Genomic DNA, 12,234 nt, shown 5'->3' on the forward strand with positions numbered 1-12,234 from the left:
GCTCCCCTCCTTGACCAGACTTGGCAGACAGGTGATGGACTAAATGGGATGGGGGACTGAAAGCCCCTCCCAGCACTGGAGATAATCCTGGCTTCTTCAGGGTTGAGACACAGTCACAGCCCAGGATGTCCCTGCTCTGGGGTTAAAACACTGAATCTCATCTCCAGGGCTGTGAGACCAGCTCTGGTCTCACTTCAGGAGCAAAGCACCCTGACAACCAGCCCTAGCTGAGCCTACCCTCACAGAAGGGAGAACCGATCTACCCTGGATCTTACATGATGGCAGCATCCTTAGAAGGATCCTAGGCTAAAAACAAGAAGGGCTGAGATCCGGAGGTGTCCCATGGTGTTTGCAATCTAAAAACAAACAACAACAACAACAACAAAAATTGTGTTTGCAGTAAAAAAATATATTTGTAGCACAGACGTGACCGACAATAGCTAAGAGCCTAGTGGCACCACAGCCCCAGCTGGCCTGGAATAGTTGGTTTCTTCATTAACTCAATATGATTATCTCTGGGTTGGGCAGGCTTTCTTTTCCAGCTTTACATCAGCAACTCTTGGGATGTGGCCACTAGAGGGATCCAGGCTGCCCTGGGAGTTTGATGTTGGTCATTAAGTTACTCTGAGGCAAACACAAAAAGTTATGGCCCAAGTCATGAGCTGATGTAAATCAATACAATTGAGTAGCTAGGACTATTCATGCCAAGGAGGAGTCTAGCCCTTTGATATCATTAGAGCTACTCTGATTTACATCAGCTGCAGATCTGGCTCATTACACAGTTTCCAATCCAATTTTTGCCAGAGACTTTGAACCAAAAAAGAGTCAAAGTTCCTAATCAGTCTGCACTTTCATAGCTCTTTGTCCACTGGGATTAATTACAAGAGTGTAACTTCTAGAGGTGACGGACCAACTCATTTCCCCTGGGGGCAGAACTTTGGAGGAATTAACTGTTGCTAAAATTTTCTCCTTCTGATTAATGGTATGACTAGCCCAACTGTCTTTAAGCTCCTCTAATCTGGGGTTTGGGTGCTGAAGTCCCTTTGTGGTTCTTGGGCTCATCATAGAATCATAAAAAGAACAGGAGTACATGTGGCACCTTAATGACTAACAAATTTATTTTAGCATGAGCTTTCGTGAGCTATAGCTCACTTCTTCCGATGCATAGAATGGAACACACAGACAGGAGATATTTATACATACAGAGAACATGAAAAGGTGGAAGTATGCATAACAACAGGAAAAGTCTAATGATGAGCTCATCTCAATTGATTAGACTTTTCCTGTTGTTATGCATACTTCCACCTTTTCATGTTCTCTGTATGTATAAATATCTCCTGTCTGTGTGTTCCATTCTATGCATCCGAAGAAGTGAGCTATAGCTCACGAAAGCTCATGCTAAAATAAATTTGTTAGTCTTTAAGGTGCCACAAGTACTCCTGTTCTTTTTGCGGATACAGACTAACACGGCTGCTACTCTGAAACCTGTCATGGAATCATAGAATCTCAGGGTTGGAAGGGACCTCAGGAGGTCATCTAGTCCAACCCCCTGCTCAAAGCAGGACCAAACCCAACTAAATCATCCCAGCCAGGGCTTTGTCAAGCCTGAACTTAAAAACCTCTAAGGAAGGAGATTCCACCACCTCCCTAGATAACCCATTCCAGTTCTTCACCACCCTACTAGTGAAAAAGTTTTTCCTAATGTCCAACCTAAACCTCCCACTCTGCAACTTGAGACCATTGCTCCTTGTTCTGTCATCTTCTACCACTGAGAACAGTCTAGATCCATCCTCTTTGGAACCCCCTTTCAGGTAGTTGAAAGCAGCTATCAAATCCCCCCTCATTTTTCTCTTCTGCAGGCTAAACAATCCCTGTTCCCTCAGCCTATCCTCATAAGTCATGTGCTCCAGCCCCCTAATCATTTTTGTTGCCCTCCGCTGGACTGTCTCCAATTTATCCACATCCTTCTTGTAGTGTGGGACCCAAAACTGGACACAGTACTCCAAATGAGGCCTCACCAGTGCTGAATAGAGGGGAATGATCACATTCCTTGATCTGCTGGAAATGCCCCTACTTATACAGCCCAAAATGCCATTAGCCTTCTTGGCAACAAGGGCACACTGTTGACTCATATTTAGCTTTTCGTCCACCTAGGTCCTTTTCTGCAGAACTGCTGCCCAGCCATTTGGTCCCTAGTCTGTAGCAGTGCATGGGATTCTTCCATCCTAAGTGCAGGACTCTGCACTTGTCCTTGTTGAACCTCATCATATTTCTTTTGGCCCAATCCTCTAATTTGTCTAGGAGTGTCCATCGTTAATGGACACTCACAAACACAATAATATTCGCTCCTGAATACACAACTGTGTGCACCCAGAGACACACAGAAAATAACAAACACTCACAACACACACAAAGTCCCATATTATGCTTCACTAAGAAATGCACAACATTCTAAATTCACTAATACATGGACATTGACAAACACTGAGACACCCACATTCACATCATGTACATTCAGAAACTCACTCACAAGGACATAAAAACTTTTGCAGGCTTTTTTACCTTAAGCAAACCAAACACTTTTACTTTAAGCAAACCAAACACTTTGCTGCTGAAAACCGATTTAGTTTGTATCTCTTGTATCTAATTTTTTATTATTATTATTATTTTATTTGGAGGTTGTCTATTTCTGACCAAAAAAATCTAAAATGCTTGAGGAAAACCCCCACAAAAATGTTCATTTTACTGAAAAGCTATTTTCTTTCAAAGAAAAATTGATGAAAAAATATTGACACTCCTAATGTGAACAATAATTGTTTTTTCAAAGTGTCCGAGTGATTTAGGAATGTAAGGTCCCAATTAAAGTCCATTGAAAGTATGCACTTAAATCACTTAGGATATGTCTTAATTGCAAATGAAATCCCATGGCTGGCCCATGCCAGCTGACTCGGGCTGCAGGGATGTTTCCTCTTTGTCTAGACATTGGGGTTTGAACTGCAGCCTGAGCTCTTGGATCACCAAAGAAATGATTGATTTCATTGAGACCACAGAAGTTCAACTGTGACACTGAGAATATCAATGAGACAGAAACCACTCACCCATCTTGATGTAAATCAGAGTCTCATGTTCCTTCATCGGAAGCATCTATCTCTGGCCACTGTTGGGGATGTGTCAATGATCTATGGCATAAGATGACCAATGGTACTGTCAGAGAGAAATGCGTATTGAATAGGGAAGGTGGGGTTATTTATGCATCCCAGGAGCTAATGTGATCCTGGGATGCATGAACAAGGGAATGCCAAGTGTAGTAGAGAGGTTATTTTACCTCTGTATTTGGTACTGGTGTGACCGCTGCCGGAATATTGTGTCCAGTTTTGATGCCCACATTTCAAGAAGAATATTGATAAATTGGAGAGGGTTCAGAGAAGAGCCAGAAGAATGATTAAAAGATTAGAAAACATGCCTTATAGTGACAGATTCAAGGAGTTCAGTCTATTCATCTCAAGAAAGACAAGGTGAAGGAGTGACTTGATTACAGTTTATAACTATCTACACGGAGAAGAAATATTTAATATATAATAATGGGCTCTTCAACCTAGCAGACAAAGGACTAACACCGTCCAATGGCTGGAAATTGAAGTTAGTCAAATTAAGATTGAAATAAAGTGTACGTTTTCAACTATAAGTGTAATTACCCATTAGAACAGTTTACCAAATTTCATGGTGGATTCTCCATCACTGAGAATTTTAAAATGGAAATTGGATGTTTTTCTAAAAATCTGCTATAAGAACTATTTTGGGGAAATCCTATGCCTGGGGTATACAGGGCAGACTGTTAGATCACAGTGTTCCCTTGGGGCTTTGGAATCTATGTATCTATTTAAAAAGTGTTGAAGGCAGTAAGGTGCCCATATACCACCATAGGTCCTGACTCCATAGGTGGTCCTGAGCTGGAACATCCACAGGGAAAAATTAGTGGGTGCTCTGCACCCACCGGCAGCCAAGCTCCCCTCCCCCCAACCCAGCTCTGCCTCCTCCCCTGAGCATGCTGTGTCCCTGCTCCTCCACCTACCTCCCAGTGCATTCCGCCTGGCCACCGCCAAACAGCTTTTTGGCCGTTCTAGGAAGGAGGGAGAAGCAGGAGCTTGGTGCACTCAGGGAGGAAGTGGGGCCGGGGTGGGGATTTGGGGAAGGAGTCAGAATAGGGGCAGGGAGGGGGCAGAGACTTTGGGGAAAGGATTGGAGTCAGGGCAAGGCCGCAGGCAGAGGGTGCTCAAGCACCCAGCAGCAGGAGCAGAAGTTGGTACCTATCTATACCACTGAGTAGCAGGCGATAGGACACCAGATGAGGTGGAAAAAGTTCTCATGGCAGCAGCTGGATCTGAGGATAAACAGAATATTTGTGTTAACACTCCTAAGAGGAGGTGGGTTATCAGGATAAAAATGATTTTGTATAATAGGGAAATCAGACATTCAGATAGATGAGGGCTAAATAAAAGGCTAGAGAAATATAGAAAAAAAATGTTGGCTACACAGTTGAAATGCCAAGGAAATCAATCATTTTCCTGCTCAGGATACTTAACTGAGCTGTTGGACAACTAGATAACAGAGAGAGGGGAATCTCAATACCTCTGGAATTAAATGGAAAATATTAGTTAAAATTTAATTTATCTTCCTCAGTTACATTTGCCAAGTTTTCTGTGCCTTAGATACAAGCAATAGAAAACATGGAGCGGGGAAATCAAACCACCACCATCAAATTCATCCTCCTTGGATTCTGAAATCTCCCTCAACTGTAGATCTTTCTCTTCCCACTGTTTTTAGTTAGCTACCTTGTGACGATGTCTGGGAACATCCTCACTGTTGCTCTAGTTGTGGGTGATCAACAACTTCACACCCTCATGTACTTCTTACTCGGGAACTTATCCTGCTTGGAGACCCGCTACAGCTCCACAATCCTGCCCAGGATGCTGCCCAGTCTCCTGACTGGGCACAGAACTATTTATTTTCGGGGCTGCATTGTACAAAGGTATTTCTTTGATTGTCTGGGAGCTACAGAATGTTTCCTCCCAGCAGCTATGTCATATGATTGGTATTTAGTGATATGTAAACCCCTGCACTTTGCAAACCTTATGAATAGCAGGTTCTGTCTCCTGCTAGCAGCTAGCTCTTGCATAAGTGCATTTCTGGCTATCAGTATAATAGTATTGTTGGTGTCACAATTTACTTTCAGTGGCCCCAATGAAATTAACCATTTCTTCTGTGATCTCACTCCTGTGTTCAGTTCTCCAGAACTGACTCCTGCTTGATGGAACTTACAGCTTCCATTCACTCACCCCCATTTCTGTTAAATGTTATATTCTATGTTGCTATTATAGGCACCGTCCTGAGAATCTCATCTGCCAGACGAGAGTAAAATGCCTTTTCTACCCACTTCTTTCACTTCATGGTTGTTACAGCTTTTATGGGACTCTGATGACTTTGTATGTCTTACCCAGAAATTATACCCTGAGGGACCAGAACAAAGTATTATCTATCTTCTACATAGTCATGACTCCCCTGCTCAATCCCCTTGTCAAGGTCCCTTCCCCACTCTGAACTCTGCGGTACAGATGTGGGGAGCCGCATGAAATCACATATTTTACCAGCTTGGATTAAAACTTTTCCAAGGCGCAAGTTCCACCTTGTCCTTGATCGCTGCCACCACCGTGTGATTTAAACAAACATTCAGGGAGGGCCACGTGGAGCTCTACCTCCCCCAAAATATCCCCCCAAGCTCCTACACCTCATTTCCTGGGGATGCTTGAGAATAATATCCTGACCAATTCGTTACAAAATGAGCACAGATCAACCCCCCTGGGTCTTTAGGACACTGAAAAAAATCAGATTCTTAAAATAAGTTTATTTTTAAAAAAGATAAAAGAATCACCTCTGTAAAATCAGGATGGAAGACAACTTTACAAAAAGATTCCAAACACAGAGGATTTCCCCTCTAGGCAAAACTTTAAAGTTACAAAACTAGGGATAAACCTCCCTCTTAGCACAGGGAAAATTCACAAGCTAAAATAAAAGATACTCTAATGCATTTCTTTGCTATTACTTACTATTTCTGCAATACTAGATGCTTAGTCCAGATATGGCTTAGGGAGATGTGTTTACCCTGCCCTGGTTCCTTTGCTGACTCGAAGAGAGCCAAAAGAAAAGACCCACCAAAAACCTCCCCCGCTCCAGATCTGAAAATATCTTCTCCCCTTATTGGTCCTTTTGGTCAGGTGCCAACCAGGTTATCTGAGCTTCTTAACCCTTTACAGGTAAAAGAGGAATTAACCCTTTGCAGGGTAAAGAGGGATTTTATGCTACCCTTAACTGTATGTTTATGACACCCCGCATCTACAACCTGAGACACTGGGAGGTAAAAGAGGGCCTATGAAAATGGTAAAGTAAATTTGTGCTCTGCATGAGAATGCAGACACTCTGAGCTGTTTATTTAGGATAAAATGAAACTGAGAGACTCTATGATCTCATTGCAACCAATGGCAGTGAGGCACCTAGAGACTACTGAAAGTTCCACTAAGTGCCTAAAGACCTTTAACGTTCTGGCCTAAATATCTTTAACATATCCTAAGTTACACAAAGGTCATCAAAGTTGAATTCTCCCCTATTAAAAAAGAAAATAGTTTTGTTTACAAAAATAATTTAATTTAAAAAGCACTTATTTTACAATATTTTTTTTTAAATTCACTTTTTTAAATTAAATTTAAATTTTTTTAAAAAAATATCTTTTTCCCCTCCTCCCCTTCCATTTTGCCCCCTTTCTCCCTTTTTTCAATGGCAAAATGGGAAAAGGACAAAAGATGTGTGACCATTTAGGGGAAATCTTACTATGTACCTCTTATGAAAGCTTATGGATACTGGGGATTCTCCATGCTTGTCTGTCAGACTGCAAACTTCTCTTTGATTGTAAGGCTGATCTTGGCCTTCCTGATGTCTTTTTGCCTCCACCTGGACTAACATTCCAAGTGGAGGTAGTGAAGGGCTCACAACAAAGGGTCATTAAACTCTGATGATCATGCATTCAATGGAGCACTTGCTGTGATGGGATGAATAAATTCCACACTAGCTCAAGGAGAGCTGGAGAGCAATTAATGCACCTGGTGGTTCCAGAAGGGTATAGCAGGCTTAATTAAAGATGAGACCCAGTGAGGGGTGGCTAATATATAGGAAGCCCTTCCGGGGAGTAGAGGGAAGAGAATGAGTGTCTAGGATTCCTGATTGTTTCTCCTAAGTAAAGAGACTGAGAGGGAGTTTAGGGCTTTGCATTCTCTTCTGAAACGGGGGCTCTGTCAGAGAGGCCAGGAGCAGTAAATTCTACAGATGAAGTTTGTACCCTGGTATTGGCCCTGAAGGTCGAAGGGCAGCATGGGTGAAGAGACTCCTGAAGGATGCCTGGAAGAAGGATTCTAGGAAACAGCACTGAGGGTCAGCAACTTGGGAGGAGCTGGACCTCTTGGAAAAAAGACCTGTGAGGAAGCGCTCTGTAGTAAATTAGCAAATAATTTTCCACAGTCTGGGAGGGCCAATGAAGATTTTGCCAAGGATTGGGTCCAGGGAGGACGGAAGAATTTATGTTTCTTTGTATTTTGCTGGACTCTTTGTTTCACCCTTTGAGGGGTGGGAAGAAAGTGTCCTGGCTGGTGGGTAATTCACAGAATGAATTGATCACTAACAGGCCCGAATGGTGCCTGGTGGAGGCAAATGAGGAAAGGGCTCTGCAATAACATTCACAGCTGTAAGGGGGAATGAATGCGGGTGAGACACCCTGCCATAATCCCCCTGGCACAACAGCCCTGCCACCTGGGGCAAACCCACACTGCAAGTCTGAACTCCAGAGATGTGATGGTGTCTAACAATGAATCATCTGGTAGGGGGCATAGATTGTGTCTGCACTACAGAGGCCTGTCTACACTTGGAAGTTAGATTGACTTAGCTATGTATTTCAGGGCTGTGAAAAATGTCATGCCCTGAGTGCCGTAGTTAGATTAACATAACCCCTCCCTGCCCATTGTAGATGCAACTAGATCAACAGAAGAATTATTCCATTAAGCTTGCGACTGCCTCTCTGGGAGGTGGGTTAACTACACTGATGGAAAATCCCCTTCTGCCAATGAAGGAAGTGTCTACATTATGGTGTTACAGCTATGCCATAGCCATTGTGGGTAAGCTCCCGTGTCTACATACAGCGTCTGCTGGTGTAGGAAGAGCACCTCCTGAACGATGTTAGTTATGCAGACAGAAGCTCTCATCTGTCCACATAGCTATGTCTTACCAAAGGTTTTGTTGGCATAGCAATATTACTTGGGTGTGTGGTTAAGTGTAGAGCAAGGCTTTGATCACATGCCCTATCCAGCTCACTGTATTTCTGATGTGATCTTGTGTTTAGAGATCTTGGTAAAGCCTGTGAATCTGTTTGCTTCACCTGCCCCTGGAGAAGTGAACCATAACCTCAGAGCACCTACATGCGTCCATCTCTGGGATGGGGTGTGATTGACATACTAGGACATCTGGGGCATCAGCACTGGTCCTGGGGCCTAAGGCAACTGGGCCATGTCATTCCATTTCCATGAAGGGTTAGAAAGAAGAAACCGTGCTGCAGCCTGCTGAGATCCATGAAAGCTTAATACACACATGTCTACAGTAGTGGTGTAGGGGTAGGATTTTATATTTGTATTAAAGGTCATAGTTTATCCCGCCAGCCACCCTTTTTGAATAGCAGAAAGGACTAACCCTCTGGGGAACTGGTAGCAACGGATCTGACAGACTGCCAGTGTCTGTACTGATGTTAAGGCAGGGACAGACCAGATTGATTATGGACACCCTTTGTTTTAGGATAAGTTGTATTATAAAAGATGGAGTCTTGTTTCCTATATGTATTATAAACTTCCCTCTAATCATTTCTTTCTTTTCAGGTTTAGTGAGTAAAAGAAAGGATCATGTATTTTGTCTATGTTAATTAGATTAGAGGAATGCTGAAGGCCCGAGCCACAGTGTGAACTGTTTTGATTACAAGATTTAATGAGGTTTAATTTCTACTGCCTTTCTTGCTCAACATGAAACACTGCTGTTTGTATAAGGTCTCTGTAAAAGACTGTTTGTGTGATTGAGGAGTGCATGCATCAGGAAAAGATAAGGTGTGAAGGCCATTGTCAGAGCCAGATGGTCAGGGGAGGAGGAGTGAAGAAATTGAACAGACTTATCCATGCCAGAGAACCATCAATGCACATCCATGACTGAGGAAAGACAGATTGACGACCCTGAGGAGGAGGCTGGCACCCCTAAAGACAAGACAATTGATTAAATCAAAAGGACAGAATGACACTTTGGAATGTTAACATCAGAAAATAACACCGATTAAGGACTAACCGGTCACATATTGACACAGCAAAATCCATAGACTTCAACAGAGAAAAAGGATTATAAGAACAGGGTGCTTTGCCATGGGACTTTGGGTTTGTCTTGCCACAACTCCAGGAGCATTGGATCGCGACAGACAGAGCCCGGCTCTCCTCTGCGACCAATCTGGCTGGCCACTAGATTGATCCAGACTCTGGACTGGTAACTATAAACATCAACTGGCGGGGACTGTGTATGTCTGTGTGTGTGTGACTGAAAAGCATATGCTAACTGCTGTATTCTCAATAAATGCGACGTGTTGCCTTCTCCCCTATAAAAAGATTTTGTGTGCTTTGTATAAGCATAACATTAGGACCCAACACAGCTGCCTGGTGAATGCCAAGTGTTGGTTCCAAAAGAGCCAAATTTTTTCATGGATTTTTGGATTCAATCACTGAACAAAAAACCCCAAAAAACAAACCAAAAAAATCAATTTTTTCACTCAGTTCTAATCTTATATCATTAAAGAACAGGTCCTATGAGATTTATGAATACAACCCCAATTGGCACTTAGATGATTTAGGTAATAATCTGTATTATCCACACCATCTATATGTTAGTGGACATTAAGCATAAATAATATTAAACACAAATAGTGTAGCCATTCCATAGCCTAAATTGGCCTACACCTTAACTATACCTCTATTCTCTTATGCTAAGTATCCCATAATGCCTTCCATTAACTGAAATCAGCATTGTCTGAAGAAGATTAGGCAGTTGTCCAGATCAGGATACATGATAATTTTACCACAGCAACAACTAGGCAGTGATTTTCATAGCCCTGTACTGGAATGACTTTGAGAGGAAAAGACTCATGTTTGTTCTGCCCTATTACAGGCCTAGCAGGTGCTTTCGTGCTCTTTGGTACGTGAAATGGATCTGTTCAGACCTAGGAGATAAGGGGTATACCATGCTACCAGAAAAACAAGGTATAAAGCTGACTAGTTTCAAATGATGTACGCAGCATCTTTTATTTGTAAACAGAGCAGGTATAAAACGATGGCTTTATGAGTATAACTTTGGGAGCACACCTTCTGCGTAAGGTGAATATAACATGACTGTATGAGATCACTTCCCGGAGATCGGTATCATACAGAACCTTTTTTCTGTTCTATATTATTACTGGTTTAAAGCAATAAACTTGACTGGCATTGGTTATTTGGTCTTTTGAATATATTTGATAATGAATCAAAGTGGGTGAAGCGATTTACTATACAATTCATCAACACTAAGTAACATTGTATTGGTTGCAATATAAGTAAAGAGAGACTGGTAGCTCTTGGACTGGTTTGTGGATGTCATCAGAGCAATACTTCCCCATGAGTCAACTTCCCATCACCACCCACCCCCTACTGTATTAGTTGTCACCCTGTTAGTAGACACAAAATAGGGGCCAAACCATTCTTTATCTCACTATGGCTCCTATGCTCCATGTAGGGGGTGGACACCCACTCCTGCCCTGAGGGGCTTAAAACGGCCCTAGGAAAGGGTTGTGGCAGGAGAAAGCTGCCACTGGGCTGATTGGGGGAAGCAGGCAGAGCTGCGGCCACACCCCAAACAGAGCCCACCTAGCCCCTATAAGAGGCTGCGAGCCAGGAGCCCAAACAGTCTCTCTCTAGCTGTAGAGGGAGATGGGCCTGGCTGCAGGGAGCTAGAGACAAGGTACCGGGAGTGGAGCAGGGCTGGGGAACCGCCAAGGGAGCTCCAGCCTGGAAACCCCCCAAGCTGCGGCCTAGTATAAGGCCAAAGAGGTACTGGGGTTGTAGGAGACAGCCCAAGGCTAGACAGAGGCAGCAGGCCCAAACCCCCCTTGCTAGTGATGAGTGGCATACACTGCAGTCTGCCCCAGGGAATGGGGGGTAGTTGGTAACTGGCAGTAGCCTTACACTGAGTCAAGGTGGGGATAAGGAGTGGGGGGTTCTCCTGGGTGGGGAGACCCTGAGACTGAGGGGTTACTGCCAGAGAGGCAGCACCCCAGAGAAAGAGGCACCAGGGTCCTAGGAGGAAAATGGGGGCCAGCGGTAAGGCGGATCACTGGCCTACAGAGGGCTCTCCGGAAGTTGGGTGAGCTAATTCCCGACAGAGACTAGCAGGAGGCGCCGCAGAGGTGAATCCCACATCATTTACACTCCAATATCTTGCATCTTATAATGATGAACAAGAGCCAAAGTCTTTGTAGTTAAGTAAAAGACTCTCAGGATATGTCTACACTGGCAACGTTAAAGCACTGCCATGGCAGCGCTGCCACAACAACACTTTAACGTGGCCATGTAGTTGCGGCACCAGCACTGGGAGAGAGCTATCTCAGTGCTGTAAAAAACTCACCGCCACGAGGGGAATAGCTACCAGCACTGGGAGCCTGGCTTCCATCACTGGTGCACTGTCTACACTGCCATGTTACAGCACTGAAACTTTCTGTGCTCAGGGGTATGTTTTTTCACACCCCCAGCGAGAAAGATGCATCTCTGTAAAGTGCCAGTGTAGACAAGTCCTCTGTCATTGACTAGAAGGAGTTTTGTGTAAGGACGCATATGGGGCAGAGGCAACAGATATTTTTTCCACATTTGATATGGGCTAGGAACTTTGTCTTCCCTGCCCACTCTCGAAACAAACACTCGCAGATTACATTCACGTTTTACAAGACAGCAACCCACCTCCACCTTTCTCATCCCACATACACAGAATATTCCCTCTCACTGTGGGAGAGGGGGCCCCTCGCTGTTTCAGCAAAGACCAGAAGGATGGGAGATAATTATGTCATCAAGCATCTAAGTAGAGATTTTC

This window comes from Mauremys reevesii, linkage group 13 (genome assembly GCF_016161935.1).
Source record: "Mauremys reevesii isolate NIE-2019 linkage group 13, ASM1616193v1, whole genome shotgun sequence".
Taxonomy (NCBI): Eukaryota; Metazoa; Chordata; order Testudines; family Geoemydidae; genus Mauremys; species Mauremys reevesii.